The sequence below is a fragment of the Phoenix dactylifera genome, chromosome 13, assembly GCF_051530095.1.
Source record: "Phoenix dactylifera cultivar Ajwa chromosome 13, Ajwa_hap1_PhDact_Kaust_v1.1, whole genome shotgun sequence".
NCBI classification, from domain to species: Eukaryota; Viridiplantae; Streptophyta; class Magnoliopsida; order Arecales; family Arecaceae; genus Phoenix; species Phoenix dactylifera.
In genome coordinates, this window is record NC_143202.1 from 19,821,659 (window position 1) to 19,834,619 (window position 12,961).

Sequence of the window (12,961 nt, forward strand, 5' to 3'; positions counted from 1 at the left end):
GCACAGTTCATAATGATTTTTGTATTATTTTTGGTCTGCTCTTAATTGATCAGCTCATGTCTAGTCTAACGTTGTCCAATCTCACCAAATTCACACTCGACGCTTGTGGAAGAATTAGGCCTGAATCTCGATCAGGCCTGAATTATGGGTATCTATGACTAGGCCTACCATATATTGAGCTAAATTGCCAGGGATGGCTCAATGCATTTGCGAGCCTAAGGCGAACTCACTAAAGGAGTTATTTTTTTAAAAAAAAAATTATAAGTGCAAAAAAAATTAAAAATTTATTTAAAAATAATTTGTCTAGCTTTTTGAGATGCAAAATTACGAATCAAACTTTTGTACACAAGATTTATTAAATACTATCTTCAACTGATAATATAGCTAATCCATTTAATCTTTCTTGGGACATAGTCGACCGTAAATGATATTTTATCAACTTTAAGTTAAAAAAATTTATTTCAACAGAAACAGCTGTTATAGGTATTGTTAACAATATCCTGTAAGCAATACATGCATTTGGAAAAGAATTTATGAGCAACAGCTAGAGTGGCTCAAAGAGAAAACTTTTATAACCTGTTGGAAGACATCGGCCAAGAGTTAAGAATAGGAATTTCCATGCCAACAATTAACATAGAAGCCCTGAGGATAAAATTGAGCTATTTCAGCCATTCACTCCTAGCATATGCTATATGTAGGCCAGATATGTACAGCTTCAGAGCATTTCCACCCTATAAATAAGCCAACCTACTGAAAAGGTACGTATAAACCCTTATATAGACTATGGTATTTAGATCAATAGATACAATGAATCAAAGAATAGATTAGTAGACACATACGAATTGCAATACTACGAGCGATAGCTAGAGTGGCTCAAAAAGAGAACTTTTAGAACCTGGTGGAAGACATCAGCCAATAGTTGAGAATAGGAATTTCTATGCCAGCAATTAGCATCGAAGCTTTGTAGATAAAATTGAGCCATTTCATCCATTCACTCCTAGCATATGTGATATGTAGGCTAGATATGTACAGTTTCAGAGCATTTCCACCCTATGAACAGGCCAACCTACTGAGAAAGGTACGTATAAGCATTACAGGAAAACTAATCTATTCCGGCGCTTTTTTGGACCTTTAGCGACGCTTATAAGCATCGGCTAAAGTACTGCCGACGTAAAGCTAAGCATCGCCAAAGCGTTGGTGATACCAGAGTGGCAAAAGTTTTTGCCGACGCATGACGAAAGCATCGGCAAAAATCTGGATTTGCCGATGCTTAGATAGCATCGGCGATAACCTGACGAACAATTTCCTCACGGTTTTCTTCCTGATTTTTTTCCGACGCTTTATAGCGTCGAAAATTACCGACGCTTTAAAGCATCGGCATATCCGCATTTGCCGACGCTAATGTAAGCATTTGAAGCGTCGGCATAAACGTGCCGGTGCTGTGCCATGACATCTTTTACCGACGCTTAAAAGCGTCGGAAATTATTTTTTAAAAAAAATAAAAATACCAATTCATATTATAAAACACACATTACAAAACATACATTATAGCAATATAAACCTGTATTACATTGATACATTGACGCAAACACTCAGATCATTCGAAATATGAATATTGTCATATCTAATTAAAAATTTGCTTAATAAGTTTCAAATTACAATGTACTCTGAAAAATAAGAAACATATACATATCAAACTCATAAAAGATAATCTAGAATGCATCAGGGACGAGATTCAGCTCCATCATCATCACCTCTACAAGCGTTTGAAGTATCAGGAATCTACAAAAAAAAAAGAGAAATATTAGAAATTAGGAATAATGTGATACATTAACTCATATATCATAATTGATAATGTGTAAAGTAGTCAAATATATATAGTTATTTACCTGAAAAGGAAGAAATCGTTGTAACATGGATGAAATATTCGTAAGGTGAGACTGCAAATTTGCTTGCTTTTGCTTCAGCTCTTCAATAATTGCTTGAAGATGACGAACTTCTGCAGTGTTACTATCTTCTCTAGCATTTCTTGTATATGTGCCCACTGAAGACAGCTGAGTGGGGGTAACTCCAACGTCGTAACCCCTCACTCGACCATGACGCTCTGGGCCTATCAATTCAGTGAGCACTTGAGCTTCAATATGATTGGTTGCGTCGGATGATGATGACCCTCCGACACGCTCTAAAATAAGATTTGTTGCCCTATCCTATATCTCTCAAAAAAAATTCAAATTAATGTATGCCAATAATAGAACCAAAAAAAAATACAACACAAGTCAAAGATAAATAATTACAACTATATCTCTTGACTCCTTCCGATCAAACAAAGCTGCCATCTCGGTGGGTGTGAGTCATCTTATAAAACTCCACCCTACCAGGCTCCCTCCCATTATCATCCATCTACAACAAAAAGTATATTTCAAAAATATACATGCTATATGATAGAATAATTTAAGATAAATTTAAAGAGTTTCAAAAAAACTTACGAATTCAGCTCTACGCCTCGCATAACTCATGAAGCCTGAAGTGTGAGGAACAGTCTGCAATGCTCGAGCAGCTCTACCAATATTGGAATATGTCTTTTCCGAAAAATAATAAACAATGTAATTTATACAATGTATAAATTTCTAATCTATAATTATAGTAAATACAATCTAAGGTATTGAAACAATATACACAACCTGAGCTCTCTCAGAAAACCAGTAGTGGACAAGCTCCCTCCACTGATGAGAGATTACATCTGGAGGACAAACACGGGCCACCTCCTCTTCAGTCATGCCTTCGTGCTTCCAATCCGCCTTTAGCTTCGCCTTATATTCTTTCCATTTGCGGTTGACGGACTTCAGCACCCAATCATTGCTATTTGCAGGAAGGATAAACTTTTTTTACATCAAAGTCAAAATGTTATATCAATGTTAAATCAAAAAATAATTGAAGATAGTAAGCAACTTCAATTCTTTACCTCAATAACTCTAAGAAGCTCAATCTTATACGAAGGAAGCATTTCATTCCATTTCGTATAGTTGAGCGGGCACAATTGTTCATTCCGCGCAACCGATCCTAAAAAAGTGGATAAAATGCTTGCAGCATTCTTGATGGGTTGCCCTAATTTGTTGCAATGGACAACAATCTTCTCATCCTCAGGTAGGGTCCATACGTCCCGTGCTCGAGTGGGCCCTCGTGTTCTCCTCACTCTCCCCAGTCTATCTATAAAATAAGAAGTCCATTAAAGGCAAATGATTTAAAATAGTTAGATTGTAAGAGAAATTAATATGTAGGCCAGATATGTATAGTTTCAGAGCATTTTCACCCTATGAATAGGCCAACCTACCGAGAAAGGTACGTATAAGCCCTTGTACAGACTATAGTATTTAGATCAATAAATTCAATGAATCAAAGAATAAATTAGCAGACTATGTGCTAAACATGCAATATTAAGCAATACACACACATACGAATTGCAATACTATGAACAGCTAGAGTGGCTCAAAGAGGGGACTTTTAGAAGCTGGTGGAAGACATCGGCCAAGAGTTGAGAATTGGAATTTCCATGCCAACAATTATCATAGAAGCTCCATGGATAAAACTGAGCTATTTCAGCCATTCTCACCTGGCATATGTTATATGTAGGCTAGATATATACAGTTTCAGAGCATTTCCACCCTATGAACAGACCAACCTACTGATAAAGGTATGTATAAGCCCTTGTACATACTATAGTATTTAGATCAATGAATACAATGAATCAAAGAATAGATTGGCAGACTACGTGCTAAACGTGCAATATAAAGCAATACACACATACGAATTGCAATACTTTTCCTAACATTTTAGACGAGAAGCTTAGGTTACATTATTTTGGATACAGAAATCTTACATTTATCCTGATACTAAGCTTACTTCATTTTTATTGTTGATTACAAAACCCCCAACCTGATGCGATGCATTGGCTGGAAGCAAGCAAGGTCCTTCAAGAATCCAATATGTTAGCATTACTAAGCTTATGTTTGCTCTGCATGATGGTACTTGAATCCCTCCTGCACAATATGCAAATAATATCAGTAATTATAGAAAAAATGCATTCACAATATTTCACACTCGCCAAAGTTATAGAAATTTAGAGTACTTATTTTCCATTAACCAAGAGTATCTAGATAACCATCTGAAAAATAAAATCAGATGACCCCTTGAACAATATTCACTACAAGAAATTATATCGAACAGGTGTGATGCACCAGGCCAATAAAATCCTACCAAAATTGCCACCGAATAAAATAATAAAAAACATAAAGAGAAAATAAAAATAGAGAAGCGCAAGAGATTCGAGCGATGAAGGAAAATGGTAGTGCCGCTTCCCAAGACTTCGACAGATCTGGCAGCCGGATCCTTCCATCTAATCCGCCGCTGGACGCAATCCTCCTCCATCTTTGTGTCTTCCTTCTCCTCCACCTCCTCCCCCCACCCACTTACTCTTTCCCCGCCTCCTTCCCTCGTCCACCATCCCCTTCTCCTAAGAGCACCTCCTCGGCGTCCCCAAACCCGTGGCATGCCCAGGGGCTTTCTTTAGGTTGGGGCCTTAGGCGACTGTCTCAGTCACCTAAAGATTGAGCTGGCCCTATAAATTGCCATGCCTTAGAGCAGATCAGCAAGATCATCCATAGTACAAGAGTGCTTAGATTAGCCCGCTGAGGAACTAAGCTTTTTCAGATGTGTGCAATTCTTTCAAGTTGGAACGAAATTAATAACTAGCATCATGGACTTGCCTAGCATTCATCAGGTTACAACTTTTGAAAATTCTAGGGTGGTCAATTCATTGAATTAACTTGGCTTAAATGCAATCTTGATTAGGCTCATTTCAAAGTTAATTGAGCAAGCTAGAGAAAAAACATGGTTCAATCAAGATGGCTAGATAACACTTGAGATGGGTTGCATTACATATGCAGGACTATGTATTTATATGTACATGTACAAATATATATATGCATATAGACATATCTATATGTGTGTGTGTGTGTGTATGTTTCCCCAGCTTCTCTTTGGGCGTGCCATACAACTTATTAGCTCTTGTCAGAGAAGTTGCAGGACAAGTCTTATAACAAGGGATCAATAGATGCGCGAGCATGCCAGCAGTGTTAAAGCAATCGGAAAGAAGGTAATCAAAGAGAGGATACAAGAGTAGCATAGGTCCAGGTATCTTGACTTTCAAGGATTTTCTCCACTATTACAACACCATTTGAAGAAGATGGATTCGAATAGGGATAGGGTGTAGCTTGAGATATGGTAGGAAGGATCAATGTTAATACTACTCCTAAGGTGGAGTCCTACTAATAAGTAAAATATAAAGTAAAGTTAATACAAAAATAAGTAAAGATAAAATAAAATTGATTGATATATTTTAGGTTGAAAAGTTCTTAGGTCTTGATTATAATTTGATATTTATAAGTAACTCCTCTTAATTGATAAAATGGTTACCACTACTTCTCTTAGACACTTTTATTTGTTATTATGTATCACATGGCCTACTATTGCCGTATATGACAAGTAGTGTCATCCCTCCTCTCACATCATAAACCGTGGAAAGATAGGTACCACTACTCATCATGGACACTTAACTTTACTATTGTGTGCCACTATTGCCATGGCCAATATTCTATGGATGATAGTGGTAACTACTGGCCAACAATTATCCTTGAATTCCGCTCCACTAAGACCTCATATTAGGCTGATAACTCTCACCTCCTCGGTTTACAGTAACTTGGCCTGAACCTCTGGTAATTCGGCCTACGTATTTCAGCCTAAAACTTTGATGTTCCTGTAAGAATATTATAAATTAATATTCTATTAAAGTGTCCCACACACCCTATAATACCCAATTAAAGGATTATGGGTCATTACTAGTCCAATTGCATTTATGGGTAGAAAACCTATTAAAAGAGTCTTTTGGTTTTCTTGCTCGTAAGAGCCTTTTGGTTTTCTTGCTGGTAGAAAACCTATTAAAAGAGTCCTATGGTCTTCTTGATGGTGGGAGACCTATAAAAGAAATGAGAGACTCTAGGGTTCACACCTACAATATAATTTGTGCCTCTAACCATCGTGAGACACTCTTGAGGAACATTGTTAGGGTGATCCTTTTCTCTAAAAGCAAGGACAGATTTTAGCAATGGATACAGGTATGTCTATATAGTTTTATATTCCGCATTGATTGTGATTAACATGATAATCCAAGATCTTCTTGATGTATTTTCATATTTGAAAATATAACATTTGGTATCAGAGTCATTGTTGTGGATTATTATGTTTTTCCATTGATATTAAGAATCTGCCATCAAATAAGGTTTGGAGATTATGATGGATTTATGTACTTCATTTCTGTCTACCTAGTTTTATAACCTATTATCAAAAATTTGTCCTAGAGCTATATAGATATGCATGCCTTCCACGTGTTTGTCAAATTGACTCATCAACATTTCCTTTGTGGATACAGTTGCTGTATTGCATATCAGTTCTAAAAATTGTGGACAAGTTTTTCACAGTTGTATATTCATACTAAGCATTCCTATAGAAGTTATTAGTGGCAAAATAAACTTTTCTGCATTTTGTTTGTCCATACCTCTTGTTTAGTTCTTAAAATATTTTCTGTCCTTCTGATCATGTCAAGGAATATTCCTCTTTTTTTGAAGTTGCTATGGTTGTTGTGCCTGTTATTATTGATATAGTTTGGCTTGGTCTGAATTGATCTTGGGCTCATAAAAGCAGGGTTTCTGTATACTAAATTTGAATCTTTACATGACCTGACGTAAATTTGACCCAACAGGCTTGGAAGTTGGAACATTGTATTTTATGCATAAATGACAAATCCACTGCTTACGCCTATAGTGTTATGTTGACAGAAATTCATAACAATTTTTTTTTAAAATTCCTCATGATGTTCTCTTCTGAAACGTCCTCATTCACAGTTTAAATGAATGAAAGTTCAAGTAAACCTTTTCAATCATTTATACAGTTCCTGTCTATTTTGGTCCATGGCATATTCTGATGCATCTTGCTTGCTCAAGTATGGAACCCCATTTCATCCATCTGAATCCATTCCATTTTATTAGCACTTGACATGAACTTTAGAAGAGATTGCCCATATTGTCATTGTAATCATCTAAGATGAGCAATGGGTACAGAGAAAGTGCATGTCCAATCTTTGCACAACTTGCTGGATAATCTTAGTCCAACAATATGAGTACTGGCCTTATGTTTAACCAAGGTTTGGGCTGGCCTTGCGCCCATGAACAGTAGGTGGGGGTTGACTTGAACCTGCCGAGAATGATTATTATATTATTATTTTTAATATTATTTTATTTTCAAAAAAAAAATGGTGAAAATTATTCTTATTACCTCTAGATTACCTTGTGCCCATTATGTGTTAAATTCTTAACTATTAATTGAATTTTATTATGGTTGGGCATGTATTTGTATGTAAAATTCCATTATTACTTGATGAATTTTATTTATTGATTGGACATGAATTGTTTGAGGTAATCTATTTGTACTAAAATCAAGTGAGAATTTGTTTGCCCAAAGGTACAAAATCTTACCTGATTTTAGATGGCAAATATTTGACATCATAATTATGAATGGATAATATTGGAGGGAACACTTGTATGTTAGGATCCTCCCAAAGGTTGGATCTTAATGATACGATTAGTTCATCCACTAATTTTTAATGTTGGAAGGAACAATTTGTATGTGAAAATTTCCTACCCAAAGGAGGAATTTTGATGATACTACTAGTTCATCCACAGAATTTAAATGCCGGAAGGAACACTTGTATGTTAGGATTCTCCCAAAGGTTGGATTTTAATGATACTCTAGTTCATCCATTATGATTTAAATTCTGATTATTATATTTATGAGTGTCTAATTCAAAGCATTAATGTGATTAAATTGAAATTCTTTACAGTAAGTGTACCGGTCTCTTTACATTCACAAGCATCATCTGTCCCTATGCTGAATGGGAGTAACTTTTCAGAATGGATGGAGAGGGTCAGATTCACCTTAGGAGTTCTTGATCTAGATTTATCCCTTTTGACCCCAAAACCAGCTGCTCTTACTGAAAACAGTAGCAAAGATGAGAAAGACAATTTCAAAGCCTGGGAGAGATCAAATAGGTTGAGCCTCATGTTTTTAAGAATGACCATAGCTGGAAACATCAAACACTCACTCCCTAGTACAGAGGATGCCAAAACCTTTTTGACAAGTGTTGAGGAGAGATTTCGCTCAGCAGATAAGTCTTTAGCGGGGACCTTAATGGCTAGACTTACCACCATGAAATATAATGGGGCTAAGGGAATGCAAGAGCATATCCTTGAGATGACAAATATAGCTGCCAAACTTGAAACTCTAGGAATGAAAGTAGAGGAGTCCTTTATTGTTCAATTCATCCTGAACTCATTGCCACCTCAGTATGGTCCATTCCAGATGCACTACAATTCTATCAAGGATAAATGGAATGTGAATGAGTTGGCTAGTATGGTGGTTCAGGAGGAGATAAGATTAAAACAACAAGGGACTTTTTCTGCTAATTTTGTGACTCAAGAAGCTGGAAAGAAAAAGCATCATTATGGAAAAGAAAAGAAACAAGCACCACCAAAGGGAAAGGGACCTGCTAAAGGCAATCAGGTTCAAGGAAAGGATACAAAATGTCATTTCTGTAGGAAGCCTGGACACATGAAAGCTGAGTGTCCAAAACGTAAGGCTTGGTTCGAAAAGAAGGGTAAGCTTTATGCTTGTGTATGTTTCGAATCAAATCTTGTAAGCGTTCCTACTAATACTTGGTGGTTAGATTCGGGTGCTAATGTTCATATTTCCTTAACAATGCAGGGATTCCTTACAAGCCGTACACCAAATCCAATTGAACGTTTCATCTTCATGGGAAATGAGAATAAGGCCGAAGTTTTGGCCATTGGGACCTTTCGTTTAATTTTAAGTACCGGTCATTGTTTAGACCTTCATGATACTGTTTTTGTGCCTTCTGTAAGGCGTAATTTGATTTCCTTGTCAAGACTTGACATTGATGGCTACTCTTTTTCCTTTCAGAATGGTTGTTTTAGTTTGTTTAAGAATGTTATTCCTATTGGTTCTGGTTTCCTTTCTAATGGCCTTTATCAGCTTTGCCTTGATAATACCTTTGTTAAAAATGTTTACACCCAACACCATGAAGTTTGTATTGGAATGAAAAGGAACATGATTAATGAAAAGTCTTATGACTTGTGGCATAAAAGGTTGGGGCATATCTCCAAAGAAAGGTTACAGAGATTAGTAAAGGAAGGGATTCTTCCGGTTTTGGATTTTACTGATCTTGGTATGTGTGTGGATTGCATTAAAGGAAAGCAAACCAAACATACAAAGAAAAGTGCCACAAGGAGTAAGGAGCTTCTTGAAATAATTCATACAGATATATGTGGACCTTTCTCCACAGAATGTTTCGGGGGAGAAAAGTATTTTATCACCTTCATAGATGATTTTTCACGGTATGGATATATTTATTTGCTACATGAGAAATCTCAAGCCGCTACGGTCCTTGAGATATTTCTCACTGAGGTTGAAAGGCAATTAGATAGAAAGGTGAAAATCATTAGATCGGATCGAGGTGGTGAGTACTATGGTAGATATGATGAATCGGGTCGTAACCCTGGCCCATTCGCCAAACTTCTTGAACAACGTGGCATTGTGGCACAATACACTATGCCTGGTACGCCTCAGCAGAATGGTGTTGCTGAGAGGCGTAATCGGACATTACTAGATATGGTTAGGAGTATGATAAGCAATTCTACCTTACCTAAGTCATTGTGGAGTGAAGCTCTTAAGACTGCTGTGTATATCTTAAACCGTGTCCCTAGTAAGTCAGTTCCAAAAACTCCTTTTGAGTTATGGACTGGAAGGGTACCAAGTTTGAGACATATGCATGTCTGGGGTTGTCCAGCTGAAGCAAGGCTTTACAGTCCACATGAAAAGAAATTGGATCCTAGAACTGTAAGCGGGTACTTTATTGGTTACCCAGAGAGATCCAAAGGGTATAGGTTTTATTGTCCAAACCATAGTCCGAGAATAGTAGAAACTGGAAATGCCAAATTCCTTGAGCTTAGTGAAGTCAGTGGGAGTAAAGAATTGAGAGATGTAATTATTGAGGAAGTACGGGTTGATGTTCCAATACCCACTTTTTCAGAAAGCATTACTGTTCCGCTTAATGATCATTCTAATGATACTGTGGAACAAGTAAATAATGATCCATCTCATAATGAGAATGCCACTGATGAACAAGCTATGGAGATACCAGAACAGATGATGTTACGCAGATCTCAGAGGGAACGGAGACCTGCTATTTCATCTGATTATGTAATATATGTCCAGGAACATGAATTTGACATTGGAACAAGTAATGATCCAGTTACGTTTTCACAAATTAAAGGAAGAAGTGATTCTGATAAATGGATTGATGCCATAAAGGAAGAGTTAAAATCCATGGCCCAAAACAAAGTCTGGGATCTTGTTGAATTGCCTGAAGGATGCAAAAGAGTCGGATGTAAATGGGTTTTCAAAAGAAAACATGACTCTAAAGGCAATGTGCAACAATATAAAGCCAGACTTGTGGCGAAAGGTTTTACTCAGAAACAGGGCATTGATTATAAAGAGACTTTTTCTCCAGTATCTAAAAAGGACTCTTTCAGAATCATTATGGCATTGGTGGCTCATTTCGATTTGGAGTTGTACCAAATGGATGTGAAAACGGCCTTTTTGAATGGAAGTTTGGATGAAGAGGTCTACATGGAGCAGCCGGAAGGCTTCTCTGAAGAGGGTAAAGGTCACTTGGTTTGTAAGCTCAATAAGTCAATCTATGGACTTAAACAAGCTTCTCGACAATGGTATCTAAAGTTTCATAATACCATTATTACCTTTGGATTTAAGGAAAATGTCGTTGACCGATGTATATATCTAAAGGTCAGTGGGAGCAAGTTTATTTTTCTAGTCCTGTATGTTGATGACATATTGTTGGGCAGTAGTGATATGGGTTTACTGTATGAAACTAAGAGTTTTCTCTCAAAGAATTTTGAAATGAAAGACATGGGTGAGGCATCTTTCGTGATTGGAATTGAAATCTTTCGAGACCGAAAACGAGGATTGTTGGGATTGTCTCAGAAAAGTTATATAGAAAGAATTCTTGAGAGATTTGGCGTGAAAGATTGTTCATCTTTAGATACCCCGATAACGAAAGGTGATAAGTTCAGCATCTCACAATGTCCAAAGACTGATTGGGAGCGGAAGGAGATGGAAAAGATTCCGTATGCATCTGTTGTGGGAAGCTTGATATATGCGCAAACTTGTACGAGGCCAGATATCAGTTTTGCAGTTGGCATGCTTGGGCGTTACCAAAGTAATCCAGGAATGTCCCATTGGAAAGCTGCGAAGAGGGTACTACGCTATTTGCAAGGAACGAAGGATTATTTGCTCACCTTTAGAAGAACTGATAATCTAGAGGTGATCGGATACTCAGACTCTGATTTTGCTGGTTGCTCAGATAGCAGGAAATCCACTTCTGGTTATGTATTTTTGCTAGCAGGTGGAGCTATTTCCTGGAAGAGTATGAAGCAAACTATTACTGCTTCGTCTACAATGGAGGCTGAGTTTGTGGCGTGCTTTGAAGCCACAGTGCATGGTTTATGGCTGAGGAACTTTATCTCAGGACTTGGAGTTGTCGACTCTATAGCCAAGCCGCTGAGAATTTATTGTGATAATTCCTCTGCAGTCTTTTTCTCCAAGAATGACAAGTATTCTAATGGTGCGAAGCATATGGAGCTCAAATACCTTAGTGTCAAGGAGGAAGTACAGAAACAAACAGTGTCTATAGAACACATCGAGACTTCACTTATGATTGCTGATCCTTTGACGAAAGGATTAACAGGAAAGAAATTTAAAGAACATGTTGACAGTATGGGTCTTATGTATTTATCCATGTTTTGAACATGTTAGTGAGCTCATTAATGTATTAAATGTTTTCTTCAAGACATACATGGATATCCAAGTATAATTGTTTCTGTTTTCTTGTTTTCCACTTACATGTACATTGAATTGTGTGGATGAAAGATGACAAGAAAAATGTCTGAAATAGACATGAATATGAACCCAAGGCATAATGATAGTAGCCTTAAACCCCTATAAAAGATCATGTTGAATGAAGTTGCTAGTGTTGTGGTACATGGAAGGAATTTTGTTGATTGAATAACAAATGACCGCCATGACTCGCATTGGTAGCCAATTTGACATTGATATAATGGAACTCATATGAAGTATATTGGACTAGGAAGGTTTTCTAATGAAAAGCGTGCACGTGTATGATTTTAATGCCATAACCCATAATAGTCGTTTATAAAAAATAAAAATAAAAAATTTGAAGTATTTTCAAATTACGAAGAATGTTTTATTTTGTTTTATGGGTGTATGGGTCAAGTGGGAGAATGTAAGAATATTATAAATTAATATTCTATTAAAGTGTCCCACACACCCTATAATACCCAATTAAAGGATTATGGGTCATTACTAGTCCAATTGCATTTATGGGTAGAAAACCTATTAAAAGAGTCTTTTGGTTTTCTTGCTCGTAAGAGCCTTTTGGTTTTCTTGCTGGTAGAAAACCTATTAAAAGAGTCCTATGGTCTTCTTGATGGTGGGAGACCTATAAAAGAAATGAGAGACTCTAGGGTTCACACCTACAATATAATTTGTGCCTCTAACCATCGTGAGACACTCTTGAGGAACATTGTTAGGGTGATCCTTTTCTCTAAAAGCAAGGACAGATTTTAGCAATGGATACAGGTATGTCTATATAGTTTTATATTCCGCATTGATTGTGATTAACATGATAATCCAAGATCTTCTTGATGTATTTTCATATTTGAAAATATAACAGTTCCAT